General features: G+C 39.2%; 1 protein-coding gene across 28 annotated transcripts in view; it reads right to left on the reverse strand.

Moving 5' to 3' along the window:
• Positions 1-26,070, reverse strand: part of Fhos (Formin homology 2 domain containing) — a 395,727-nt gene that overhangs the window by 250,901 nt on the left and 118,756 nt on the right. The window lies entirely within an intron of this gene.

Here is a 26,070-nt window from a genome sequence, read left to right on the forward strand (position 1 = left end):
TGGCCACTTAATATTCATGTGGATGGCGCGATGACAGGCGTTCGGAAAAGGCCAGATGATGTAGGCACAAGTTTACAAGTGATAGGAGAAGAGGTTGTAGAAGGAGCGTGGAGAGGCCGATGTTTGAGTTACTGATTTAGTTAAGGACTGGCAACAACAATGACAAGTTGCAGAAAGTGGCAGAAGACTGAAAAAAAGGACAAAGTTGAAAGTGCATGTTAGCAAGCGTAAGAATAATTTATTTTCTTTTTCTTTTCTTTTTAATAAGTGAAATCTCTTCTTTCTGTATTTTCCTTTATATTCTCTTCCTAATGAACACCTGAATATTCTTTGGAAGCTTGAGTTTCAAGTCATCGGCCCACTGGGTGGGCTTGTTCCATATGAATAGGGTTCATCTTCTGAATAATAATAATAATAATAATAATAATAATAATAATAATAATAATAATAACATAAAAAAAGAAGGAAGCTTAAACCTCCAAGCATTAGACCTCTGAAAACGTTTCTGTTATGTCTGGTCTTGGATGGGTGGACGTGTCAGCGTGTCCGACTTAGGCCGAGTGAAGGAAATCTCGGATGCACCACGCGTTAAACCCTTCTTCTGGTTCTGCATAGGCAGAAATAAGCTCCGCGCACGCGGTAAGTTTTCCGAAGCCTTATAAGAATAACCCTAAGAAAGAAAGTTTGTTTGGGGGGTCCCGATCGAAATCAGCCCGACTCGAGACCCTGCCGAAGGACCCGCATGGAAACGATGCATCAGGTATTGTTGTTCTCGCTTCGTCAAGTTTCTTTCTCACACTTGAACCCAAGGGCGCGCGCGTCCCCTTCCCGTTCCTCCCACCCAAGTCTCCACTCATCACCCAGGATTTGCTTGCTTGCCTGCTTGCTTGCCTGCTGCCTGCATGGTGACGTCACTTCACCAAACATCCTAAAGACAGTTCAGCGAACTCCTCATCTGGTCACGATTCTGTTCAATACTCGGATGATGGAGTTGACCAGCCGATGAACGAACCATCCCCGCATCTCTTTCGCCAGCAGTTTTATGTAACTTTAGTTACACAACTGGATTTCTGAGTTCACGGATCTACGTGCAGAACAGAATATAGGATTTTGGCCAAATGCCAAGCGCTGGGACCTATGAAGTCATTCAGCGCTGAAAGGGAAGAAGGTTTAAAAGGTGTAACACGAGGAAAACCTCAATTGTCGGGAGAGGGTGAAAAGTAAGATGGAAGAAAGAGAATATGAACGGAGGTACAGAAAGGGGAATGAAAGACGTTGCAGCTAGGGCGAAGGGATGCTGCAAAGACCCTTTAGTAATGCCAACAGTGCACCACGTGAGGTGCACTGACGACACTACCCGCCTACGGGGAGGGGTGGGGATCTACGTGTAAAAGTAAAACGTAGCCCTGTCGACTTTTAATCTGTAGGCATTGCCAAAAAATAAATAAATTAATCAATCAACAAATAAACGCATATAAGTTCTCATGACTGGCAAAGTGGAAAAACGAGTGTTGAAATTAAACGATAAATCTTGCGGAAAAGTCGTTTTAATAAACCTGTCGTGAAGCGGTGTTTCGTCGAAATTGCTGTTATCAAGCTGATACTAAGATAACGTTCAGATAAGAGCGCATAAAAAAATTACACTGCGTTTTATTGATGAGGCTGCAGTTCTTAACTGCACAACAATTGCCACACATGGCTATCACCGAAGACTTCAGCACTTGTGTCGGGGTCAGTGATGACGGCTCTGAAAAATGCAGTAACTTCAATTGCCATTGCAGAGAGAAGAACATAAAACGAAAGAAGGACATCGTCAAACGAACCATAAATACAGGAGACGGGTCACTGCAGGAATAGCAAAATTAAACAACAGTACAAGACATAACCAGAAAACTATCCAAAACATGACGTCAGGAACTCGGAGCATTCTTTGCCTTGCATCTAGCAACAAGAGCATGGCCTCTTTGCGTGCTGTCATTCTTATTCGCCACTAAATCATCCGTCACTCTGATTCTCCACTAAATCATCAGTCACTCTTATCTCCACTAAATCATCAGTCACTCTTATTCTCCACTTAATCATCAGTCATTCTTATTCGCCACTAAATCATCAGTCACTCTGATTCTCCACTAAATCATCAGTCATTCTTGTTCTCCACTAAATCGTCAGTCGTTCTTGTTCTCCACTAAATCGTCAGTCACTCTTATTCTCCACTAAATCGTCAGTTATTCTTATTCTCCACTAAATCATCAGTCACTCTTATTCTCCACTAAATCATCAGTTATTCTTATTCTCCACTAAATCATCAGTCATTCTTATTCTCCACTAAATCAGTCATTCTTATTCTCCACTAAATCATCAGTCATTCTTCCCCACTAAATCATCAGTCATTCTTATTCTCCACTAAATCATCAGTCACTCTTATTCTCCACTAAATCAGTCATTCTTATTCTCCACTAAATCATCAGTCATTCCTCTCCACTAAATCATCAGTCACTCTTATTCTCCTCTAAATCATCAGTCATTCCTCTCCACTAAATCATCAGTCACTCTTATTCTCCACTAAATCATCAGTCATTCTTATTCTCCACTAAATCATCAGATATCCTCGTGAATCTCTGGCATCGTAGCGAGGAGAGTAGGAACTCACTTTTCCAGCGGGCTTGAAATTAGGATCAGCGTTATCTAAAGTGCACAATGCTGTCCTGGAAGAGTTAATTAAGCACTAATTAGCACTAATTTTGTCTTAATCACCCAGCAAGTTGCGATCATGTCTTAATTATCTAGAGATCCTGGAATACTTTTCTAAGAGTTACTCTAACGCGCCCGCGAGCACACACACATATATACATATTCATATGTATAACTGAATCACGAAAATATGGAACGTGATGAATATATAAATAAAGACAAAATCCACGAAGGAAAGATAAACAGTGGAGTACTTTAAGTAAAGGACAAGAAGTCGAAAGGCCTTGCAGTACTCCAATGTTTCTCTTTCCTTCGCGGATTTTGTCTATACATATTTATGCATGTGTATGTATACATATAGTGTGCGTGTGTGTGTATGTGTGTGTCTGTACGGTGTGTAAACCAGTATTCTCTCAATCGTCTGGTAAAGGAAAATCTCATTTACTGTAGAAACAAAAGAACATTACATGTTGTTTCCGGTCATTCGACCTTGTTCCGTGAGTAATTAAAGGTATAAGAAAGTGTGTGTGTGTGTGTGTGTGTGTGTGTGTGTGTGTGTGTGTGTGTGTGTACAGGAAGTGGTACTATGAAGAGCAAGTTCCTCTCTCTCTCCCCTGGGAGATTTTATTAATTGTGCTTACAGTACACAATTTACAGATTAGGTTAGAGTTTACGGAAAAGTTTACCAATAATGTGTACTGTAAGTGTTATAAATAATGTATTGACACTCCGTCATTTTATTATTTATGTTTCAGAAGACGAACCCAGTCCATATGGAACACGCCCACTAGAGGGACCACTGACTCGAAATTCAAGCTTCCAAAGAATATTTTGCTGTTCATTAGGAAGTAACAGAAGGCAAGGGGAAATACAGAGAGATCTCACTTATTACAAAGAAAAATTAAATTAACGAAAAGATAAAAAATGTATTAAAATGCAAGGAGAGTAATAGTGAAACTACCACTCAACAAGAACAAAATATCAATACTGCTGTTAATGGTTCCTACAGTCACTTGCGGTCTTTTGTTGCCAAATACTCTCTAACTATATTTCATACAGTTTTAGTTTTGAACTGAATTGAATACAGAATTTAGACCAAAGGCCAAGCACTGGGACCTATGAGGCTATTCAGGGCTGAAACGGATATTAACAGTAAAAAGGTTTGAAAGGTGTAACGGGAGGAAAACCTCAAAGCAGTTGCACTATGAATCAATTGTTAGGAGAGGGTTGAGGAAAGTAAGATGGAAGAGAATATGAAAGGAGGCACAGTAAAAGAAACGAAAGGGGGTTGCAGCTAGGGGCCTAAGGAAGGCACGCTGCAAAGAACCTAAAGCAATGCATACAGTGCGCCAGGAGTTCTAGTTTTCGACATCGTTCTTACTTGATACAGGAAATGCCTTCACGGACAGCTTATCAAAGGCATGAGCACAATTTCCAAGGAACCATTAACATCCATCAAAGGGAGAATGATGCACATCTAACCGACTGGGTCCTCGGGTCCTCGAAGCATAAAATCACCAAAATCAATTAAGAGATTCACTCTCCATGTAAAAGGCTAACACTGATCTCGGAGACCACGCTTCGTGAATTCGTCTGAACACTTGAAAGAAGACTGACTGATTGATTGATTTACGGCTACTAAAACTGGCGTCACACAATCTAAGCTACTGACGCATACAATGCAGGGAATGAAAGCCGTACGATAATCAAACCTCAAGAATAACATCGAAGTGGTCTGTACATTCCAAACTTTCCTAAAATGGTGTACTACGAGAGAGAGAGAGAGAGAGAGAGAGAGAGAGAGAGAGAGACTACACACAGTAGAACTGGAATACTTGGCTGGAAGCCTGGAACCTGTCCAGACGTTCAGACGACCGGGCTTCTGGCTCACTTTCGTCCACTCACTCGCCGACGCAGGAACCACATTGAGAAGGGAACCAGAATAATTTAGGGAGGGATGGGGAAGGGAGTTATGAAGCAAGATAAGAGAGAGAGAGAGAGAGAGAGAGAGAGAGAGAGAGAGAGAGAGAGAGAGAGATGGGAAGGGAGTTATGAAGCAAGATAAGAGAGAGAGAGAGAGAGAGAGAGAGAGAGAGAGAGAGAGAGAGAGAAGCCACGCGCTGCACCCATGAACCGAACTGTGTCGGCTGCTGACTGTTGCCACGATGTAAATAAACAACTTGGACCAACTTGTCCCTTATTGAAGATGGATGAACTTCAGTCGTCTACAGCAAATTTAAAAGGGTGAGAACGCAGTCCTTTTGTCAGCATGGAAATCGTGTCTTTTTTTTTTTTTAAATCGTCAATTTATGCACCTTAGTGCATGTTAAAGTCTTGAAGTATGAGAAATTATTGCATTATATACTTACCAGATCAAATATCTTCATAGTTTTAAAGTTACAAGGAAAACCGATTGACAAGCAAATATTCTATAAAAGCCAGGAGTTTCCTTAAATAATACCAAGTTAAGGGATTAGTTCCTGATATTTTTGTGAAATGGTTGAACTACTCAATTTCCCTCGAGGTGTTTAGAGTTCATTACGAAACAATAATATAACTGCGCGGTCAAAACATTGCCTACTTCAAACACACATCTAAAACACCCCTGGAAATTGTAATACTGTAGCCAAAACTCTGGTAGAATCAAAATATAACAATAACAACGAAAACAAACTATTATCACGCTTGGTTTGCAGGAGACTGCTATGGCGAAATAAATATTGTGGAAGTTTCTTCGGCAAAACTATCATTAAGAGGAACCAGAAAACGATAGAGAGATAATTCCCCTTCTCCTCACATTCAAAATTTCGATCGGTTTCACAAACACACGCACACAACCCCCTCCCTCTCTCTCTCTCTCTCTCTCTCTCTCTCTCTCTCTCTCTCTCTCTCTCTCTCTCTCTCACATACATACACAGAGGCCTTTGTTTCTCCCCCCCTCTCTCTCTCTCTCTCTCTCTCTCTCTCTCTCTCTCCCTCCCTCCCCATTTTATCTCCCCCTTCGGTACGCCTATCGATTTTATCGATCCTCTGCCATATGGAACGACTGTCAGTCCTAATCGTGGAAAATTTGAGGAAATGATGATCGAGGAATAGAAGAGGAAAATGAGAAGATGGAGGTCGATGGACTCAATGTGTTCATAAAAGAACGTACAGAAAAATTCCCGATACGAAAAAATCTCGCTTTTCCATTGTAAAGGCCTACGTAAAAGAACAAAACAAAATTGTCAGCAGGAAAAAAAAACTTAGCGTTTCCATTGTAAAGGCCTACGTAAAAGAACAAAACAAAATTGTCAGCAGGAAAAAAAACTAGCTTTTCCAGTGTAAAGGCCTACTATGTTATTGCTGCCAGCACGAGCCATAGGCTTAGCGAAGGCCTATAGAAGGGAAAAACTTTTTTACGAAGTAATTATGATAATAATACATTAACTAATTACGGAAAGCAAGCTGAATAGCCTTTCTATCTAAACCGGGAATCCCTGGCTCTTCGCACAAAACTACTGACTACAAAATCTGCACTATTCCTAAGAGAGAGAGAGAGAGAGAGAGAGAGAGAGGTCGAAAACAAGCGTAACCGCAGGAGTGCATCAAAGCAAAATGTTGCAATCACACATCAGGGCGTCCTTCATCTGTGAATCACACGCAAGACTCACTTGAGACTCAAGCACGGGCCATGAAACTCGTCATTGGTGTACCCTGTTAAATTCGAAGAGGTTACGTGATACGTCTGACCCAGAACCACCTCTGGAAATTTAGGCAGGGGTTAATAATCTCCGGCGATAAGGGGACCAAACTAGACGCGGAAGAATCACAGGCTGAGAGAGTATCTAGAACAGAATACGACAAGCTCAGGGAGACAGAGTCATAATTAAAGGACGATACTTGTTTACTGGCAGCAACTAAAGTGTCTTTAAAGTGGTTGAGAGAGAGAGAGAGAGAGAGAGAGAGAGAGAGAGAGAGAGAGAGAGAGAGAGAGAGAGCTGCAGTTTGGTTTTTGTCCATTTAAAAGGCAATCACTTTAAAGGCCTGACGTCGGTTCCTTTTTAAGGCCAGAGACAATTACAACATCTCTGCACTGCACAGAGTCCCACGCGTGACATGCTCTTCTGACGATTGTTTATTTCTCTGATGCAATGAAGGATCTACAAACTACGTTATCATGAACGGTTTCAAAACGGTCCAGCCACCCATTAACGGAGACCAACTTATTCTGGAGCTATTACTGAATGAAATTGATAGTTCTTTCCGTTTTCGAACGATGCGGCCAATTTCTACGAACTTTTCAGCCGCAAACCCCAATTCAGACCACAACTTCAGAAAACTGTGTATCGTAGGAAGGAAGAATTATTTTTTCCTGACCTTCAGAACAATGACCAAGATCGGTGGTGTTACTGAGGGAAGGGTCAGCTCAACAGATCATCCTGGAAGCGCTGACGTAATGCAAAATCTGAGAGCAGATGTCAAGCGTTGCTGAGTTAAGTGAACCAATATTGGTCCTACATCAAACCAAACTGGCAAATTGGTATGAACGAATTTTGTTCGTGTACAAACGTAAAGAGACGGTAATTTTATTTTTAGTTGGCTGACTTCGGATTACAAACCCATATCTTCACCTAAGCTCTCTCTCTCTCTCTCTCTCTCTCTCTCTCTCTCTCTCTCTCTCTCTCTCTCTCTCTCTCTCTATATATATATATATATATATATATATATATATATATATATATATATATATACATACATATATATATGAAGTATATTCAAAGCTTCGATCTTCTATATATGTCATTAGAAAACAGTACAATAGCTAAGTCTGCGCGCAGCACACACATAGGCATATACTGTATGTATATATATATACACATATGCATATACTGTATTTATATATATATATATATATATATATATATATACATACATACATATATGTAGTATGTGTGTACGTATATATATGGACACAGTCTGAGTGTACAGATCAAATCTGGCAAAATAAAACTTTGTTAAAGAACAAAGCAACCTCTCTCTCTCTCTCTCTCTCTCTCTCTCTCTCTCTCTCTCTCTCTCTCTCTCTCTCTCTCTTAGGATATATATTAAATCCTGTAAAAGTTACGAGGGGCTCGCGAGGGACGCTAGGCATAAAAACAGCAATAAAGCAAAGGAAGCCTTATAAAAACACTGACAGCTATAGGGCGCGAGACCATGCAGGGGTTTTATGTCAGGCGCACCACCTCCCACCCGGAGAACAGCAGCATCGGGAAGAACTTTTTTCCCCGACTGTACGGTTTTTTTTTTTCTTTTTTTTTAAATCGCTGAAGCGACACCAAAACTTGTGAGACAAAAGGCGAGGAAAATGCAGCGGAGCTAATGGACATCATAATCTTCTTAAGAGGGATATTCAAATGGTCGGGAAGAGAGGAGCCGTTTCAAAGGCAAATCCCTATTACTATTATTACTACTACTTAATCATGAGAATGAATCCGCTCGCCCGCAGTGAGACTCAGTGTATTGTATTTTAATGAACGCGTGTTCTCAAATACAAATATGCCGACATTGAAATTCTACTGCATCTAGATAAAACTGTGTAATCAGTTACTGGGGTACTTGATTCATGACACGAAAACACATTCACATCTTAGGAAAAATCGGCTGAATACCACCACTATCACGTGTCTGTAATGAAACCTACCTTCGAATTGCCAAAGAAATATTAATAACGGAAATAAAGAGATATCTACTATATGCTGAAAGGGCAAGGACGTAATAGTAATGAACAAGATATGGAAATAAAATAATATGGACACTATTTTGAAAATAGACCCTGTCCTAGCCACGGTCTAGGTCTTAGCTACAAAGTACATACCGACATTCGCAAATCTTTAGCAAATTATGCACTACGACACGTACAAAACACGAGTAACATTCGAATCGTATAGCATACAAGTATCAGACCCGGAAGAACAGAAGTTTGACAGACGAAATCGCCTTTGGTCTAAGACGCCCGACCTTGTAAGACCACGGAAAAATTCACGACAGTCCAGTGACGGATTGGTAGCAGCGGGCTGCTGCGGTTGCATCGTGGTTCAAGCCTGAATTCCTCCTCTTTTGGGGAGCCAGATCAGTGGTCAGGCTTATAACGGGAGGATCAGCAATTATTATTTACCATTTACCATTCCACGATGACACTGGCGTAATCGGTTACAAATACACACAGCATTTCTGTATGATCAATGTTGCTAGTTCTCTCTCTCTCTCTCTCTCTCTCTCTCTCTCTCTCTCTCTCTCTCTCTCTCTCATGAAAGAAAAAAATGGTCATGAGTATGGTTACCCCTCGTCAAACTCTAGAAAAGAACATTTTACAACTAGGGATACTAACATAGTTATGGGGCCCTTCAATGAGTCAAATATGCATAGTTAACTGGTGCGCTGCTCGTAAACCATGAAAAAAAAAGGATAATAACTAGCAAAGCATTTTTCGTACAGCTCAGTATCACTGTATAGGAAATAAAGACGTACTTATATAAGAGTTGCGTGACAGACGCCCAGCACTTTTTTTTTTTTTTTAATCTCCTGGCCACTGCAGAACCTCTTCATTAAGAACAATATGACTTACGGCGTTTTTTTTTTCCATGGAGCCCTGTTTTACACAGTAACTCTACTGTGTTTAAATGACATGAAATATTCTGACCTTTGGATAACAGACGTGACAGGTGTAAGGAATAGTGCCAGCGCTATTAAAATTGTTGCTAATCCCGTCTTGATACGACGGAATGCCGTAGTTATGGTGCGATCTGTTCTTTTTCATAGGGTGGAACAAGCACTAAAATTTGCCATCTCACATTTGAGAGAGAGAGAGAGAGAGAGAGAGAGAGAGAGAGAGAGAGAGAGAGAGAATGCCTACCTCAAGAATTTCCATTTGCTAAAGATTTGCGAATTTCAGGGTACCCACTTTGTAGTTAAGGCAGGGTCTGTTTTTAAAATAGTGCCCATATTACTTTTTTCCATATCTGTTTTCACTACTATGCCTACAAAAACTCCAAATCTCTCTAAATATCCGGAAATAAAGGAAACTATGGACGACCCAACAATTAAAAAAAAAAAGTTGACATACTGATAACTTGTGCTGAATCATTAGAGCTCTTGCAAATCTGGTCTAAATCTCGAACAGAACTCTGAAGAACTCGACGGCAAACAAAAGCGACCCTGACAGTCCTTGAGAAGGAACCTTCTGGGTCCCTTAGGAAGAAGAACTCTGTCTTTCTTTACCTTGTGAGGGGCGTGGAGCGTTCTGTGAAGAGCCGGTAGCTGTTCCCCAAGTGGGCGGTCCAGGTAGAAGTGGTGAATGGGTGGCCGAGGCGGCTCGGGATACTGTGACACGTACGAAAAAGGGTCAACATCATTCAGGTATTTTACACGGCATGGAAATGTTCCAGTGGTACCCGGCATTTTGCTGTTGTTGGTCAAGCGCCAGTTGGGGGTGGGAATGGGGAGGGTTTGGAGGGGGAGGGGGGGGAGAGGGTGTGGATCAGCAGTTCTGGAGAAGGATGAGTCTTGCCTCTGTTTACCAAGATCTCAACTCCTTCCACCAAATAACTACACCTGCTCTGCTGTTAATTCACCGAGGAATGCCGTTCCCACCATCATCACTGTTATAAGAAAATGTCAAAGAAGTCTTCTTGGGGAATCCACGAAAATATCTTCTGATTCTTTGTCTTTTTTGATATCCCAACAAAGAACCGAAAATATTAAGACAAGTGGTTTAAGATTTTCCTGGAAGATGGCCCAACATTCGTTCCTCTCTTGAAAGAAGCTGCAGCCATCTCCGGGAACATTCGACTAATTCACTGAACACTCTTTCAAAGGTCAAGAAAGATTGGGCAAACTTTTCACATCACAAAACAAACGGGGGGTACACCTTACTCTAATCCTCATATGACTGAAACACAATTCATTTCACCATACACGAAGTCGCACAATAATCTTCTCCGATCACGTGTGACATTCTTCCTCATCTGAAACTCCGACAGAACCGAAACACTGTTACTGAAAGAGTAAGATTTAGAAACAGCAGACGGAGGAGGCTTATAGAGACGCTTTTAATTCCAGGGTCTGGAGGAGCAACACCACCAGCGAGCGAGTCACAAACACACACATACACACACAGATAGATGCTCGTAAAGCCCAGCAAGTTTCCTCGCGACCCGAGAGCTGCGGACTGGACGCTCGCTAGTCTGTCTGTCTGTCTCTCTCTCTCTCTCTCTTTTCCCAGCCGCGTTCGACAGCCTTCCTCTCTCTCCGCTCGCTGCCACACACACACTGAACACGTTTGCTGACTTTTCTCAAGGTGCTCTCTCGGCTCGGCAGCGGCCTCGCTCGCTGTTGCCCGCGATAATCTCACCTGCGCGCGCACAGGTAAGGCAAGCAATCATACTGAACGGAAAGGGTTTGTCAATTTGTCCATTTTACACGTGTTTTTTTTTTTTTTTTTTTGCACTTTCGAATATCTCGCCACAAAAGCCAGTCGGTATCCCATTCACCCCTGTCGCTAGAATAACTTCCACTCAGTTCCTCCCCCTACCCTGACCGGGATTCGAACCTCTGCCTGAGGTTCGGAGTAGGGTAGCAGTGACCATAACAACTTAGCTATCAAGAGAGTTATATGTTAATATCGAGTCCAATTCAGGTTCTGGACTTGGAGTCGAAACCATCTCATTTCCAGCATGTTTTATATATATATATATGTGTGTGTGTGTGTGTGTGTGTGTGTGTGTGTGTGTATTTGCCTTAGGAGAGAGACAGTTTGGTCTCTGAAATATAGCCTTTATTTTCCACATTTTGGCATTTCTATGGGCTCCCTTATACTTGATATATGTATGTATATATATATATATATATATATATATATATATATATATATATATATATATATATATTACCCCGAACTCAACCAGTAATCAATAAATTCCTTTCTAACAGATAACCAAAGGGTGAAAAATGCTGTCGCCATTCGATAAGTAGCCCCCAAAAAAAGTTAACAGATAGGTAAGGGAAATACACCGAGAATTGAGATGATAAAGGCTTAGGTTCTAGGCCTACAACTAATATGAGAAGCAGAAAATATATGTGAGTATTTTATTACCTGTTAGCGAATGCGCGAGAGACCTCGAGGATTTTTAAATCTATGTTTAGCAACTCGAGAGTCGTGATAAGAATTGGACACCCGAATAGTTGCCACCGATAACTGATAACGGGCAGAAGCCAACCTCCCTCTATTGAAATACGATAAACTGACCAATAAATATAAGTTTGATAAATTGTAACTAATCAAAATTGTTGTTAAATTTCACATCACAACAACAACCGTTCAGAAAGCAGAAATGTCGATAAATAAGCAGCCTTTTTTTATTGGCATTGAAAGATTAAGTTCTACTCCGACTCAAGTTACTTCCTAACCAGCTGCTATGGAAATTAACTGAGAGAGAGAGAGAGAGAGAGAGAGAGAGAGAGAGAGAGAGAGAGCGATTGTAAAATGTAACTTATCTGATTCATCTCGCAGGTGGATTGGTGAAAAAGGTTACTGAGCTCAAAGACACCAAGATTCACACATTCACATGACGGTTAATTTCATTTTTAGCTTTCTGAAAAGAAAATGATTGTGCCGGCTTTGTCTGTCCGTCCGCTATTTTCCTGTCCGCCCTCAGATCTTAAAAACTACTGAGGCTAGAGGGCTGCAAATTGGTATGTTGATCATCCACCCTCCAATCATCAGACATACCAAATTGCAGCCCTCTGGCCTGTCCTATATTGTTGCCAGATGCACGATTATGGCAAACTTTAACCTTAGATACAATAAAAACTACTGAGGTTAGAGGGCTGCAATTTGGTATGTCTGATGATTGGAGGGTGGAAGATCAACATACCAATTTGCAGTCCTCTAGCCTCAGTAGTTTTTAAGATCTGACGGCGGACAGAAAAAGCGCGGACGGACAGACAAAGCCGCCTCAAAAGCTTTCTTTTACAGAAAACTAAAAAAGAGTAAATAGGAACGTCACTGAAAGACAAGATAAAACAAAATGGAATGGTGAAAAAAAAATATTCTTTTCCATTTTCTAACAAAAGAGACCACTCGAGCATTACTGTCATAAGTCACCAAACAAATGACATACATTCTATTAATAAAGATTACGAACCATATTCCCAAATCAGACGAAGCTTTTGCACAAAGGCTAGCTCATGGGTTGTGGAGTTGGTCTTAATAAAATAGGAATTTATAGATAAAATTACACTGTTCCCGTGTAAGAATTTGCTTCCGAACTGCTTCAACGGAAGATAAATTCCAAGCAACAAATACTGGGTACTTTGAAAATTCAAATATTTATTGACAAGTACGTACATTATTGTACTTGACATTTCCATTAGTTAATGGCATCTAGGAGAGAGAGAGAGAGAGAGAGAGAGAGAGAGAGAGAGAGAGAGGGAGAGGAGAGAGAGAGAGAGAGAGAGAGAGAGAAGGGGGTTTGAAAATTCAAATATCATTTATATATTGTTGACAAGTACGTACATTATTGTACTTGATATTTCCATTAGTTAATGGCATCTAGACGACGAGAGAGAGAGAGAGAGAGAGAGAGAGAGAGAGAGAGAGAGAGAGAGAGAGAGAGAGAGAGAGAGGTTTGAAAATTCAAATATCTTTTATATATTGACAAGTACACACATTATTGTACTTGATATATCCATTAGTTAATGGCATCTAGACGTGAGAGAGAGAGAGAGAGAGAGAGAGAGAGAGAGAGAGAGAGTTTGAAAATTCAGATATCATTTATATATTGACAAGTACATACATTATTGTACTTGATATATCCATTAGTTAATGGATCTAGACGAGAGAGAGAGAGAGAGAGAGAGAGAGAGAGAGAGAGAGAGAGAGAGAGAGAGAGAGAGAGAGAGAGAGAGAGAGAGAGAGAGAGAGAGAGGAGGTTTGAAAATTCAAATATCATTTATATATTGACACGTACATACATTATTGTACTTGATATATCCATTAGTTAATGGCATCTAGACGAGAGAGAGAGAGAGAGAGAGAGAGAGAGAGAGAGAGAGAGAGAGAGAGAGAGAGAGAGAGAGAGAGAGAGAGAGAGAGAGAGTTTGAAGATTCAAATATCAATTATATATTGACAAGCACATACATTATTGTACTTGACAGTTCCATTAGTCAATGGCATCTAGAAGAGAGAGAGAGAGAGAGAGAGAGAGAGAGAGAGAGAGAGAGAGAGAGAGAGAGAGAGAGAGAGAGAAAGGGCTGGAGGTTCCATATTTGCAATCCAGGGACGTTTCATATTCAATTCAAAGCTGATTATCCCGCTTAAGCTTCGGCGCATTAATTTTCCCTGACGACGTCGAATGACTTGGCAAAAAAATGATCCCTTTTAAGGGCCTTAAGAATAAATTAATGGCAGCTAATCCCAAACAACGCGTGAGCGCTGCCTTCAAAGTGTCATCGCGTCAAAGCGAACATCACGCACTGAAATTAGATGACAACAGAGACCCAAATATGGAACAAATCGGGTGAGAGCATCAGGGCTAATCTTCCTTCCATCTCAGAAAAAACAAGTAAGGTATGCGCCGAAGTTTCTTCGGCGCAATCGAGTTTTCTGTACATCCGCTACAGCGTATCTTCTAGGTCACCGAAAATAGATCTATCTTTCGGTGGTCTCTGTATAGTGCTGTATGAGCAGCGGTCCATGAAACTTTAACCTTGGCCCGGTGGTGGCCTGTCCTATATCGTTGCCAGACGCACGATTACGGCTAACTTTAACCTTAAATGAAATAAAAACTACTGAGGTTAGAAGGCTGCAATTAGCTATGTTTGTTGATTATAGGGTGGATGATCAACATACCAATTTGCAGCACTCTGGCCTCAGTAGTTTTAGAGATCTGAGGGCGGTCAGAAAAGTGCGGACGGACAGACAAAGCCGGCACAATAGTTTTCCTTTCAGAAAACTAAAAAAGGGAAAAGAATTGTTATTATCTTAAGCAGCAGAGGAAGGACGAGCTCACAAGCAACAAGCAAGCACTGAATTCCGTCAATCCCCAGTAATGGGCAATGAAAGCACAAAAGGCCGCTTACAGCAGCACTCATCCTCTCCACAGGGGAAACCAAATTCTTCCCCTTTCCCCACCATTCTCACCCCCTCCCCTCCCCCCCAAAATCGGGATCTTTCTCGTCCCCCAAAAAAGAGGCCATAACTATTGAGAATATGATTGCAAAGAGATGCAAAAGGCGGAGGGGGGACGCAGGGGTGAGGTGGGGGTGAGGTAGGAGGCGGAAGTGTGTAATTGCTCAAGCCTGCCTGTACCTGGCCCGTTCCTCCTTCTCTCGACCATTCAGATCTAGTTCAAGGTGTTGCTAAGTCTCCCCGCCCCCACGCCCCCGCCCCCCGCCTCCCCCCCCCCATGTGGCACTCTGTCCAGGCTTCCGACTAGCGGGGAGAATCCTTTCCAAATTAGTTATTTTTTTTTTCTTAAATATACTCAGGATGAATAACCAGAGGTTAATCTAGCCAAGTCATGAATTATTATTATCGTTTAGTGTAAATCCTATTGTAGCTATTTTATATTTAATCACATAAATTCTATTCTGAAATCACCTTACTGGCGAAAGACGCAAGATATAAAACGATTACGTCACAGCGTATTTTTCAGTCATTTAAACAGCAGATTAAAAGACCTGTTTACAAGTCACGCACACACACACACATATATAAATATGTATAAATATATATATATATATATATATATATATATATATATATATATATATATACAGTATATATATATATATATATATATATATATATATATATATATATATATATATATATATATATTAATGTGTGTGTGTATAAAGGTATGTATATAAATGTGTACATAATCATATATATATATATATATATATATATATATATATATATATATATATATATATATATATATATATATATATATATATATATATATACTGTATACATAGTGTAAGTGTAATAACAAATTAGGCGAGACAATAGCATACTGTAAACATACATCAGTTAGAAGTTTTGCCTCCATGCAATTATTCACTGCTATCACTGATTACGCCATTAGAACCGGATATATACCAGTTTCCAGTATCAGGAATAAACAAAATGAAATCTCTTCATAAAATCCATAACAGTTATATAATCATATAAACAGTCACTGATTCCTATAGTTGTACTGATGAAATACTTAATGACACTTCTAAAACTTCAAGGGACTTCAGAATGTAACGAAGATTTGAACACGGATGATTCTTTAGTTACCCATTTCGGAGGCGAGAGGAGAATGGGATCGTACGAACTCTATGGAAAGTTTGCGTAATGCTTCGCGAGAAAGCATGCGTCAATGCCTATAAAATATAGTACGTATATACTTTATATTCTTTATATATATATATATATATATATATATATATATATATATATATATACATATACACACATATATACATACGTATATACATATAATTTACATATATACACACTATACATAAATATAGAATTTTTATTTCACAATTACAGTTTAAGTTGACCAACAGAGACTTGCTTTCTCTTGTTCTTCGTTAAATACATAACAAGACTCCACAATTTAGTATGCTAAATAGCTGTAATGTCCCAAGGCAATATTTCAAGCACTCGGGACTTGAAACAATTAACTTACGTTGGCCTTCCTGCGTAAAGGAAATTTTTCTGAAAATTTCGTTTCTTATATTAATTCATCCAATGTCCTATAATCACGATTCCGTTTCAGTTTCAGTTTCAGCGCAAAGCTGAACGAAAATCCACGGACTTAACAATGACTAAAATACAAGAAACAAGTAAAAAATGAGCTGAAGTTTCTTCGGCGCAGTCGAGTTTTCTGTACAGCGCATAATCAAGGCCACCGAAAACAGATCTATCTTTCAGTGGTCTCGGTGTAATGCTGTATGAGCCGCGGCCCATGAAACCCTCAGCCGGCCGTGGTGGCCTGTGTTGTTGCGTTGCCAGAAGCACGATCATGGCTAACTTTAATCTTAAATAAAATAAAAACTACCGAGGAGGCTAGAGGGCTGCAATTTGGTATGTTTGATGATTGGAGGGTGGATGACCAACATACCAATTTACAGCCCTCCAGCCTCAGTAGTTTTTAAGATCTGAGGGCGGACAGAAAAAGTGCGGACGGACAGACAAAGCCGGCACAATAGTTATCTTTTACAGAAAACTAAAAATTAAATAAAATAAAAAAAAATCTCAGATTTGGGCCTAAGTATCGGAAGACACTGCAACGTCTAGCAGCAGCTGATCACGAAGAGGCAATTTCCTGGAAAAATTCTCAGTCTACGACACATTTGGGAAAGTTGAGGAAATCTCGAACGAAAGACCCGGCTTACCGTATGAAACTCCGCAAATGTCAGCAGCCATCGCCTACCATGCAATTCGACCATTAAGGCGGAATGTAAGATTTAGGCCAGAGGCCAAGCGCTGGGACCTTATGAGGCCATTCAGCGCTGAAAGGAAAATTAAGAGCAAAGGAGGTTTGAAAGGTGTAACAGGATGAAAACCTCGCAGTTGCACTAAGAAGCAATTGTTAGAAGAAGATGGAAGAAAGAGAATATGAACGGAGGTACAGTAAAACGAATGAGAGGGGCCTAAGGAAGAACCTCGAGTAATGCCTACAGTGCACCACAAGAGGTGCGCTGACGGCACTAAGCCCCCCTACGGGAGACAATTCGACCATCAAGATCGTCATCCTCTGTCGGGATGACATTTTCCAGTCCCTTGGCCATGTCAGGAACACCTTAGCAATTAACTCGCATTCATTCCCTTATTCTCTCTTCTTTCTCTTATTCTCTTCTTCTTCTCTTCTTCTCTTCCCCGGTTCCTTTGTTTGGAATGGCTCTCTGGTCTCAAGGTTTAGTTCCAGGGTGCTTGTCATTCACTTTATTGTGAGTCATCAAACGGTTTTGTTTTATAACGCTATCTCTCTCTTCTTGGTAGGACACCGAACAAACATGCACGCACACAAACACATGTGTATGTCTACACACACACAAAACTACTGTATATATATATATATATATATATATATATATATATATATATATATATATATATATATATATATATATATATATACTGTATATCTCACAGCAATAAAAATATGGGCATCACTATAGACGGAACATTTTTCGAAATCAAATCCTTTAGGACAAATTCAATGGAGAATTACAAAACACTTTCTCTCTCTCTCTCTCTCTCTCTCTCTCTCTCTCTCTCTCTCTCTCTCTCTCTCTCTTTTTAAATATGTATTTTATATACATATATTATATGTATATGTATGTATGTATATATATATATATATATATATATATATATATATATATATATATATATATATATATATATATATATTTCTACCGTCCAGTATAAAGACATAAAGAAAGAGTCCAAGCCACAGAAATTTCCGAATGGAAGCGGAATCACTGAAATGGCAAAACAACAGTGAGAGAGGATAAACCCATAAGAAAAAGGGGAACAGAATAAGCACCAAGAACAAACGCTTCAGAACCACTTTTGCATCTCTTAACTAGTTTCCTCTTCTCTCCGACCCACATTACGTAGCTCTGTTTGGAGGGTGGGGGGGAAACTCTTGAGACCTACTCCATAACCCGCGGGCTATAATATAACCTTGGTGCGAAAGCTTCGTCCGATTTGGAAGGGAGGTTCGTAATGTTTATTAATAGAATGTACGCCAATTGTTAGTGGTCCCTTTTGCGAATACAGCCAGTAAATTCTACAAGGAATGGAGGTACTTGTACGCAGAACTGTAATGCTTGCTTGCTTGTATCTACAAGAGTGACCTCTCTTGGCAGAAAACTGAAATGGATGTTTTTTAACCATTTCATTCTATTTTTCCTTCTCTTTCTGGGTCGTTCATTTTGTTATGTCAGGCTGTCACTTAAAACGTGTGTATATGAGATCAGAAATTAATATAGTTCTGAACTTATATCTAGCAATATTATAGAATGATTTTTGCCTATAGAGGGCAAACGCAGAAAAGATGAAAGGCATTCGTACCCAAAATACCCTAAAGACTTGATGTGTACAATACAACCAACGAATGGGGTCAACACAAAACTGGCTACATAAAGTTTCAAGTGATTTTAGTGACTTCCTAGAGAAAACAGGAAGCAACACTGACGAGACAGACATCAGAAATCTGAAAAAAAAAATGATCGCAATAATCACCACCATCATCATCATCATCAGCTTCCCAAACGATATGGCAGATAGCCTCGCAACCGCAAGTGTCACAGCCCACAAGCAAAGAATATTTGCAGAGAGAGAGAGAGAGAGAGAGAGAGAGAGAGAGAGAGAAAAAAAAAAAAAAACAAAGACGATTTTGTTAAACGACGCGCACTTGACCCCCGGGAACCGAGGGAAAACGGAGGCAATTATGACAGCCTTTTCCTCCTCCCAGACTCCTAGTCAAAACCGCCAACATTGAACTCCGCCAATTCCCGGTTGGAAAAGCACGCGCCGCGCAACATTGACCCCGCCCACCTTTTCCTCCCACAGAGACCTCCAAGAATTTTCCAGGTGTGACTGTGTCTGTGTGTGTATGTGTGTGTATTCGTTCGTGTACGTGCGATACAATACCCGTACAAAACAGCCGTGGGATACTTCATTGTCTCTACATCCATGATTCGATCTAACGATGCTAATATTACTGACAAAATGAAGAATTCTTCAAAAAGTTGATGACGTATTTCACGTTTCCACATCTACAAAACGCTGCCTTCACCTATCCTCTGAACTATTCGACCTTAAAACAGTATATTCCTCTCGTTTCAGCCATCGACAGTTAAGACCCCTCTCGGTTAAAAATAAATTCATAGAAGAGCCTTTACACAAAAACAAACTTTAACTGTACTGAATACACAAACATACAGAGAAAGGTAATGAATGATAACATGACCTCCTCGAACAATACGAGAGGTGACCTTGACAGCGAATTAGGGGCTCCGTAACCGCCCCAACGAAGGCTTTGGCACTTGAACAATTATTCTGTAACAATGAGGAGCCTCCTTCGTTGCAACAGGAAGCCGGAAAATAGTAAAATAGTGAGACGCTAATGACTATTATACGAAGGCCTTCGGGTTTAGGCTTCACGGGTTAATAAGGTAGCAGAGGAATTAACATACAGCGTCTGCGCACGGTGCGCGCCAGATATTGTGAGGCACATTTCCATTCTTCCCTCTCCTTTATATTACTACTCTATGATATTTTCTCATTGGCAACAATCAACAGAATAAAGCAACAGTAGACAATAAAAAAATTTTTTTCTAATACAGAATACAACCTGTTTGGGAAAGCAATTTTTTTTTTTTTTTTTTGTCAGGGCAAAAGATCCTCTTCAGTGTAACGTTTTGGGCATGTAACCCAATTTTCTAGGCAGACATATGAATGAAGAGATGAAGTGATATGAAAACTCGATAGAAAAAGATTAAGAGATTAGAAAACTGTGTTATGTATATACATATATATATATATATATATATATATATATATATATATATATATATATATATATATATATACTGTATATATACACATACATACATATATATACATATATATATATATATATATATATATATATATATATATATATATATATATATAGGTAAATAAGAGATATAATATATATATGTATATATATAAATATAAGTTTAACAGGTTTGACGTTCTAGGGAAGGTAGTTTTTTCTTTTTTTTACTATATTTCTGTCAAATCTTCCTCTTAATTTACACATCAAATGACCTGCAAACTTATGTACATTATATTTAAAAAAAAATAAGAATAATAACAGAATAGGTCATGCTTAAGATAACGGATGGCCCTCCATAACGAATAAAATAATTGTATCTCTCTTAAAAAGATAAATATCTGAAGAGCATGGATACCAGTCATAGGTAGATATAATGCAGTTATCAGAGACAAATACTGAATTTATGAATCCAAAACTAAATAATTTTACTTGTTATATCATTCCCACAATATTGCTTTAATATAAATATATATATATATATATATATATATATATATATATATATATATATATATATATACTTATATTTATATATATATATTACACATATATATATATATACTATAGATAAATATATATATTTTATCTATATATATATATAAAATTTCTTACGATCACAAATAATTCGAACAAACTTCCATGGCGTTTTCTTCTTTCAGAAAAGTCATCAGAAGTCTGCCATTAGTCCTTGACCTCTGCCCGCCTTGGATGAAGTACGGTCGACCTGAGACGTCAGCTAGAGGAAAACTCAGTGCCCCATCATAAAACACTGCGTGCTGTCCCTATCAGCTTGTGAGGTCGGAAGTCAATCGCCGAAAAACAACCCAGTGCGTCAAGGAATCTAGGTCAGAGGCATCAGGGAACTATTCCAAAAAAGAAGGAGAGAGAGAGAGAGAGAGAGAGAGAGAGAGAGAGAGAGAGAGAGAGAGAGAGAGAGAGAAGGAACTGTGCTATTTCACCTTCCGCCAACATGAAAAATAAATCACAGTGATGCAGAAAGCTGTTTTACGATTCACCTTCAAAATGTTCCGTGGCCTGACGTATGAAGGATTCTCTTTGCCCTCTGGGCGTGTGCAAACAATGTTTTGAAAAAAACAAAAAAACAAAAAAAAGATTTACCACACCTGATGACTATCCATTCTTTTTTGGCACGTACAGGAAGTTTCCCTTTAAAAAAGAGCTTAAAATGTTTTCATCTGTTAGGTACTAGTTTTGGTGAAATCAGCTACACGACATACTAGGGCCAAAAAACCAATTACGAGAAACAAAGGCCTACGCAAACGAAATCAAATGCAGACGCTTGCTCCACTCCAGATATATATATATATATATATATATATATATATATATATATATATATATATATATATATATATATATATATATATATATATATAATGCAAAAGAGTGAGAGAGAGAGAGATTAAGTAATGCTAAAATGATAAAGGAGAGAGAGAGAGAGAGAGAGAGAGAGAGAGAGAGAGAGAGAGAGAGAGAGAGAGAGAGAGAGAGAGAATTAAGTAATGCTAAAATGATAACCACTAAAGTTGAGAGAGAGAGAGGGAGATTATATAACTGATTCTAAAACGATAACCATTTAAATTGGAGAGAGAGAGAGAGAGAGAGAGAGAGAGAGAGAGAGAGAGAGAGAGAGAGAGAGAGAGAGAGAGAGAGATAATTAACTAATTATAAAACGATAACCATTAAAATTGGAGAGAGAGAGAGAGAGAGAGAGAGAGAGAGAGAGAGAGAGAGAGAGAGAGAGAGAGAGAGAGAGAGAGAGAATAATTAATTAATTCTAAAACGATAACCATTAAAATTGAGAGAGAGAGAGAGAGAGAGAGAGAGAGAGAGAGAGAGAGAGAGAGAGAGAGAGAGAGAGAGAGAGAGAATAATGAATTAATTCTAAAACGATAACCATTAAAAGTGAGAGTTTCTGATACATTACTCACACATTGGCCATTTTATGATAGTATTCTTGTTAAAGATTCTCACAGAAGAACGGCTTGTATCTGGAACGCTTTCCCCAAAAAGGAGGACTTGACAAATGTCTGCATTTTATTTTACCAATTGAATCTGTTCAAACTGTTCCTTCCTCGACTATATTGAGAAGCCTTCAGAACACTTCTATCAAATGGGAGCTTGGCTTCCTATTCGTTTGAATTATCTTACACACACACAGTCTCAAATTATAAATCTGCTCTTGTTCGTCCGTAGTGCGGTGCACTGTAGGCGTTACTTAAGGTTCTTTGCGGCGTCCCTTCCTTAGGCCCCTAGCTGCAACCCCTTTCGTTCCTTTTACTGTACCTCCTTTCATATTCTCTTTCTTCCATCTTACTTGCCACCCTCTCCTAACAATTGTTTCATACTGCAACTGCGAGGTTTTCCTCCTGATACACTTACAAACCTTTCACTGTCAATTTCCGTTTCAGCGCTGAATGGCCTCATAGATCCCAGTGCTTGGTCTTTGGCCTAAATTCTGCATTCAATTCAATTCAATTCTAGTATCTCGTGTGAAAAAAAAAAAACTCTATGGCAGAGACGCGACAGTTTTCCGCGGTTTGTTAAGAAGCTAATGACTGCTTCCGTTACATAATTACCTGAGTGTCAATTACCCACACTTTAGCTCATCTGATAACTATAATTAATGCTAATTGGAGAACCCAGGTACAAGATCACCTCTGGTTGTGTCTGAAGTTCTCCTTTTTCTTCTTTAGCTTCGTCTCTGGAGAATCAATTACAAAGGAAAACTATTTTTTTTTTATCAAGTTTCTTTAAAGCTTGTCGATATAAATGGCTATTTGGATTACGATGGAATGAGAAGGAGAATTGGCCTCTATTTGGGATCTATAAGTACAGTATAATCGAATTTATAAGTCTTTCAATTGAAAGGCAAGGGCGCTGCCCACTAGGCCATGCAATTCATAAAAGAAGTTGGAACCTGAGTGCCGCTGCACACATGGAATTACCTGGGCAAGCTAACTGCTCGCAGACCAGCGCGTTTTCCCCAACTTCCCGACTCAGCAATTCAGTGGAACTCAGGTTCCAACTTCTTTTATGATCCTGATGTGAGTCAGAAATTTATTTCTGTTCCACAAGTGATTGTGTATTGATTATATATATATATATATATATATATATATATATATATATATATATATATATATATATATATATATATATATATAAGCAGAACCATCGGAATGATATAAATACATAAGACACAGCACCAAGCGTTCTCACATATTATATAACCAACATACTTCAGGGTACTAGGTCAGTAAGAAATGGCAATTTACAGAAGAAACTCTTCACAGTCTCCAACAAAGAAAACACCAGTACTATTATTATAAGAGCTGAATAAAACTCATTACCAGCTAAGAGCAGGATTTCCTTACAATGTAATTAACGAAGTGATCAACCAGGTTAATAACAGCACGACTAAGATATAAGTTTCTGGTTCATAATGCAACCATTCTCCGGACAAAACAGATGATGTATTCATGTGACTTCATGGACAGAAATAGTGAGTTTTTAAGTTAAATCAGTAAAAGATCCGTTCATTGGATTCAACAGCATAATGAATGATTTTAACTACTACATATTTTGAAGCAGTATTGCCACAAGAAATAATAATCATAGCTTGTATTAAATTTCTAATAAGCAAATTTAATAGCCTAGCTCTGGTCTTTTTGCCAAACGCACATTCATCTTGTTAACCAAACTGCAAAGAGATGCAACGTCACAAAAACATTAATAATTATATCACAGAATATCATTATTACTTTCGTTTCAGCTGCTGTCGTACTTCACGCCATCACAAGGCATGAGAGACGTGGCGAAATGAATAAAAAAAAAGAAAGATAATTGCTTCGTAAAACAATCAAAGTGATCCTGCCCCCCTACTAAAAAAAGGTCAATTTTACTTGATCATCCTTCTCTCTCTCGAGACTGGGTCAGGGTCGCAGTGATCATCTCCTCGGATAAATACTGAGCAACCACAAAGTCACTATAACTTTTGTTCCTGAAGTGTACAGATTTCTCACAGCCTCGGGAGGAGGGAGGGGCGGGCGGGTGGCATCATTCCGTGGCTGACTTGACAGAGTATCTGACAAGTTGTGTCTATGGGGATGTTTCATTGTTTAGATGAGCAGACAATAGATTGCAAGTGCCAGAGGAGAGAGTCTGTTACTGATTACCAAAGGCTGTCTTATGCAAGATGTCCCTAAGCTATACAATGCAGAGACTGAGAGTCTGCAGTGGTCAGTTAAGGGAAGTAAAAATATACTCAAAAGGTAAACGAAAATCTATAATCCATAATATGATTTCTTCTTCTTCTTCTTCTTCTGAGAGAGAGAGAGAGAGAGAGAGAGAGAGAGAGAGAGAGAAAACAAAACTACCAGGTCAATAACGTCATAAGAAGCGAAAATTCAAAACGAATTAAACAAAAACTTGAAAGTGGTAGACAGAGAGAAAATCCAAGAGATAAAATAACGAATCAGCTTAGGTAATGCGTTCACAAATGAACGTGATAAGCAGTACATTGTCTTTAAGAGTATTACGCAATCCCTTTCATTCCTTTTACTGTACCTCCGCCCATATTCTTCTTCCTTCATCCTACTTCCCACTCTCTCCTAACAATTGATTCATAGTGCAACTGCGATGTTATCCTCCTGTTACACCTTTAAAACCTTTTTACCCTAAATTTACCTTTCAGCGCTGAATGACCTCATAGGCACCAGCGCTTGGCCTTTGACCAAAATTCTATATTCCATTCCATTCCGAAGTAAACATAAGAAAATAAGTGCTGTTCGAATCAAAGAAGAAAATCGTTACTTATTCATGTGCAGTAGGTTTTAGTTTTCTGTAAAAGAAAACTATTGTGACGGCGTTGTCTGTCCGTCCGCACTTTTTTCTGTCCGCCCTCAGATCTTAAAAACTACTGAGGCTAGAGGGCTGCAAATTGGTATGTTGATCATCCATCCTCCAATCCTCAAACATACCAAATTGCAGCCCTTTAGCCTCAGTAGTTTTTATTTTTATTTAAGGTTAAAGTTAGCCATAAACGTGCTTCTGGAAACGCTATAGGACAGGCCACCACCGGGCCGCGATTAAAGATTCACGGCCCACGGCACATACAGCATTATACCGAGACCACTGAAAGATAGATCTATTTTCGTTAGCCTTGATTATACGCTGTAGCGGCTGTACGGAAAACTGGATTGCGCCGAAGTTTCTTCGGCGCATTTTTTACTCGTTTACACTAAACTTAAACAAGACTTACAAATGAAAGAACTAGTACGAACTTAAGGAATAAAAACAAACTCGAAGCAAATGAGTAGAGGTAAATGAGGGAACGTGATGTGGAGTATCTTCTCTCTCTCTCTCTCTCTCTCTCTCTCTCTCTCTCTCTCTCTCTCTCTCTCTCTCCTGACCACTTTACTACATTCTATAACTCTGGTGATAATAAATTTCGAGTTTGGCTTTATGGTTAATCTTGGAAAATGAATAAATAATTTACCGGGTTATAAACTTCAGTTTAACACGAAGAATATATTCTTATTTACGTGTTGAAGACCCGAAATCAAAAGTAAGAAAAAATCTGTTTTGCACAATGCGAGTACAGACTGTTAAAGCGAGACATTCGAAATTAGAAAAAAATATGGAGGGCCATGAAGTTCCAAAACACCACCTGTATTACTGCAACGCCCCATACGCAGG

This window comes from Macrobrachium rosenbergii, chromosome 12 (assembly GCF_040412425.1).
Source record: "Macrobrachium rosenbergii isolate ZJJX-2024 chromosome 12, ASM4041242v1, whole genome shotgun sequence".
Taxonomy (NCBI): domain Eukaryota; kingdom Metazoa; phylum Arthropoda; class Malacostraca; order Decapoda; family Palaemonidae; genus Macrobrachium; species Macrobrachium rosenbergii.